The 4,669-nt window shown below is 48.6% G+C and overlaps 1 long non-coding RNA gene across 1 annotated transcript; it reads left to right on the top strand.

The window, feature by feature from the left end:
- Positions 1-3,649: 3,649 nt before the first annotated feature.
- LOC123133757 (uncharacterized) lies at positions 3,650-4,381 on the top strand. Its single transcript, XR_006465384.1, has 4 exons — positions 3,650-3,763; positions 3,891-3,927; positions 4,013-4,228; positions 4,306-4,381. It is a non-coding gene; the product is annotated as an uncharacterized lncRNA (long non-coding RNA).
- Positions 4,382-4,669: the final 288 nt, after the last annotated feature.

Here is a 4,669-nt window from a genome sequence, read left to right as displayed (position 1 = left end):
CTATGCTTCCAACAGATGTCGGGTCTCAAGATCAACTTTGATAAAAGCGACGTCATGGTAATGGGATACTCCTCCTCTGAGTCTCTGGCCATCGCCAATCGGCTTAATTGCCGTCTGGGCTCTTTCCCCACCTCCTACTTGGGGACCCCCATTAGCGACTCGCGCCTTTCTGCCGCGGACTTGAGGCCCACTATATCTAAACTCCAGTCCCGGTGCGAGCCCTGGCAGGGGAGATGGCTCTCTAAGGCGGCCCGAACTATTCTTATCAACTCTTCCCTCTCTAGCCTGCTGCTGTTCCTTATGAGCTTCTATAGCCTCCATGAGTCCCTACATAAGGAGATCGCCAAGATCCAGTCTCGCTTCTACTGGGCTGGCGAGCATGATAAGCAGAAGTACCACATGGTCAGCTGGCCTGACATCTGCAAGCCCCGGGAGCAAGGTGGCCTGGGCATCATGTGCTCCAAGCGAATGAACATCGCTCTTCTCTCCCGCTGGCTCTGGCGCATCGCCCAGGGCCATGGCGGCCTCTGGTTGGACATTATCCGGAATAAATACCTTCGGGGTCAACCCCTTGCCTTCTGCCAGAGATCGGGCGGCTCCCAGTTCTGGCAGTCCATTGTTCAGCTTCTCCCGGTGCTGCGCATTGGGACCTCCATCTCGGTGGGCTCTGGCCTCTCGACTCTCTTCTGGTATGATCGTTGGGCTGGGGACTCCCCCTTCGCGGCCCGCTTCCCCGCCCTTTTCTCTATCTCCGTTGACCCCATGATTTCGGTCAATAGGGCCCTTCTTGATCTAGGGCGCCTTGCCTTCCGTCGACCGTTCGGGCCGGTGGAATCCGCCGCCTGGCGTGAGTTACTTGATTGCATCGCGTTGCACGAGCCACTGGTGGATGACAGGCCGGACCATACCCGGTGGCGGCTGGAGCCGTCGGGCTTGTTCACCACCAAGTCGCTCTATTCGGCCATCGCCCCTTCCTCCGCTCCCCTCCCCTTATCGATGGTCTGGACCGTTCGAGTGCCACTGAAGATTCGCATCTTCATGTGGCAATGGATCCGTGGTAGGCTTCCATCTGGTGTGGAGGTCCGTAAGCGCAATGGCCCAGGCACCGGTATCTGCCCGCTCTGTGGTGTCCCGGAGGACTCGAACCACATCTTCTTCTCCTGCGTCTCCGCCCAATTCCTCTGGAGCTGCTTTCGCGAGGTGGTCGGCGGGAGTTGGTGCCACACCAACTTCCCGGACCTTTTTGCTGAACTCCAACTGTCCCCCGTGTCCACTCGCCACATTAGGTGGCTGGAAGTTGGGGTGCTTGCTTGGACGCTGTGGACCGTTCGCAATAAACTTGTGATCCAGCGCGCTCCCCTTCGTCGCTCTACTGACGCTCTCTACAAATTCTCGGATTTCTTGCAGCTTTGGCGGCCGCTTAGTCGCCCCACGGACCGTGACGCCATCTCCGCCTTCATCGCCGACATCCGATCGATGGCCGTCCGCCTATCTCCGCCGCCACCGCCGCCACCGCCGGAGCCCGATTAGCCACCTTGTGTCTGGTGCGCTGTACTGCTGTTGTTTTCTTCTTTTTTGGGCTTGTTGGGCTGTGTCCTCAGCAGAACCTTTTGTTCTTTTTCGTGAGACTCGTGTGTGTTGGTTTGGACCTATGTGGTATGTATGCTCTGTGGCGGTTGCTTTATTTATAAAGCGGGGCGAAAGCTTTTTTCGGTTAAAGATATAATGCAAATGATGTATGAAATCTAGTGTTCTGACCCAGGTAAACTTCGCATCCTCCGTGCAAGCATGAAAGTGGCCATCCGAGAACCTTAAATAAACTGCAGGCCCAGAAATTGTAGTGCTTATTCTTGGTGCATACATGAGCTGAAACAAACGTTATATTAACAGTACGTACAGATAATATATACTTTTACCAAAAGGGGCGACAGCACCCGGGAGTCCCGACTCCCTCTGATCTGGCCCGTTCAGCGAGTATAAGATTCGTGCTCTGGCGTAGACAGCTGCAGGCTTTTCCCAATGTCAGTTTGATTAAGCAGGTCAATTACCCAGACAAGCGTTAAAAGAGTGTTGTGCCTGACCAACTAATAGTCTAAGAAGTATGACAACGAGTAAATTTAGAAAAGCATCGGTGATGTGTACTCATCAGATGAGTTTCATGGTCTCGCGAATTACTAACCATTAATTGAGATATTTATAAGTGTGGTAATAAAAATAACAGAGCAATCCATCTTGCTTTATGGGCTGTAACACATAATTGGAAACCAGACCACTATGATAGTTCACTCTAGTTTCCTGACTCGAGAATTTGCCAAATTTTTAACTCACACAATTATGCGGGAGTTAGTACAATAGAGCTTCTTACAGTAAAAATAAACATCTAGAGCTTCCTGCTTCAAAGTTCAACCACAAGATATTCTCACATTTGTCATACTCGATACCATATAACATCTTTCTGTAATATTTGCTGACGTATAAATAGTTAACAAACTGGTAGCATTGGCGCACATTATCTGTTTTGGCTAAATGCCTCACAAAATTGTCGAGCACCTGCATTGGAAAGAAAGAGTATGCATATCCAATTCATGAACTCAACAGGACATAACTGTCCAAATGGTTGAGAGAAGAAGCGAGTGTCGTATTTATACAAGTCAAGATTCTGTAAACCCATTAACTAAATCTATTTATATCAGAAAACAAGCAACCATTTGGACAGTTAGGATAGCCTTTTGTGAAATAAGCTTTATATGTTTAGGCTCTTAATATACCTTAACGAGAAAGATTAGTTTTACCGAAGTTTAGGGAAGTGGGTGCACGGCCACCCGGCTAAACCAATAAGACCATACAGAGTGCAGGGAGATGACGCAATATTACTTTCTCCATTACAGAGATCTGCAAGAGATCATCATCAAGTAATTCAATGGTCCAAAATAACAAAAGGTCTAATCATCTTATTTCCTCCATTCCACTAAGAAAAAAGAATTATGAAGCAAGAAGTACAAATTAGAGGGATTATGTGACCTTCATGGGAAAGAAGAAGACACGACAAGAGAAAAAGTAGTGAGCAATTTTACCAGCGCCACGAGGCTCGCCAGGCCACCATTGGTTGGACCAACCTGCATCGCCCTCCATGAACAACAGCGCCAAGATGTCCAGCTGGTTCAGACCATGCCCTCCGATCTGTTGATGCCCGCCATCGTTGCCGAGACGGAGGCCAAACCACCTACCATGTCGTGTGCACGGCAGACTCGTTCCGGCCAATACGTAGTAGGCCCAGCACGCGCGCGGTCGCCACGCGTGAGGTCGTCAGATCCCCACCGGTCTAAGCATGTCCTCGCTCCTCCCCTAGCCCGGGCTTGTGGATTTAGAAGGAAGGGGGCGGCGAGGACTTGGACGTGCGGTTCTTGAGGTAGCCCCAGGACGAATGATGGGGAGGAGAGAACCGCGTCCGAGTCAAGCGAGGAAGCAGGAGCCGACTGCAGCGATTTTTCTGGGGAGAGACACGGGATCGACATGGAGGTGGTTTGGATTATGAGGTGATGGGGGCGGGCGTGAGAGTGGATCGGGTGGGACGTGCGTCCGATGGTCTTTTTTTTCTTTCGCTGGCCTCGAACGTGAGATGTTGTCTGCGATCTTTTTTAGCGCGGGGGATGACAGGAGATGGAGGTGGAACCATCAGGGCGTTCAATTCTCCTTTAATAGTAGAGATAACCACGAAGAAACCTTCTCCACTACGATCTTCTCAAGTGCCTACGGTTCAGAGGTAATGTCGCACGAGATCCTATTGTGTAATTTTCATCATTTGGTCACTCAAAGTACAATCATTTAGCTGTACTATAGATCATGATTCCTATCAAGCCACTAAAAAATTGTTCACATTATTAATGCAGATGGATGTTCTTGATCTGGAGCATGGCTCGCTCACTGGTAGTATTTCTAACTTAATTTGCACTCTTGCTCTAAAAATTAACTTTAGGTAACGATCAACATCAAACTGACTTAGATTTTTTAGATGCCTCGGGGGTGGTCATGTATGTTGGTCCTCTTGAGACAGATTGCTATGCCGCAGATGGCATGAGAGAAGTAGCAATAGTTGCGGGCAATCGTAATATAATTTTTCTCAGAGTTTTTGGAAACACACTTAAGCTATACGAGGAAGACCTCTAGCAAGCAGAGTTCAACAGTGTTGTTCTTGAGGCCTCCGACATGAAGGTTGATCATACATCGAGTAAGTTTATTACTTTGATTTTATTATGCGTCTAATTTTTCTTGCCATCATATTAAGTATCTATGAATGTATATCAGGATGCCTTCTTGGGACGGACGCATCCACACTCACGTTCGAACACTTCCCGGCACCCTCTGATGGCCCGACGCGCTGTGATTTAGACGGTAACTATTCATGTACATACTTCTTTGCAAGTGCATTGTTTTGTTATGTCCCACGAAATCTAATTATGTTTGTCTCATATGTTAGGAAGTACGTGCATCGAGACCCTTCTATTTGGGATTGTGTTAAGAGGTTGGTGTTGATTCGATAGGAACAGTACAAAAAGGTCAGCGAGAAACTATGTGAGCTAAGAACCTGAAGTAAATAAACAAAATATGGTAGATCCAAACATGATAAATATTATTTGCCGGGATAGGCAGGCGCGGAAGGGTCCTCTTT

The sequence above is a fragment of the Triticum aestivum genome, chromosome 6B, assembly GCF_018294505.1.
Source record: "Triticum aestivum cultivar Chinese Spring chromosome 6B, IWGSC CS RefSeq v2.1, whole genome shotgun sequence".
NCBI lineage: Eukaryota > Viridiplantae > Streptophyta > Magnoliopsida > Poales > Poaceae > Triticum > Triticum aestivum.
Note: the sequence above shows the minus strand (reverse complement) of the source record. Positions and strands in the feature narration are given on the sequence as shown.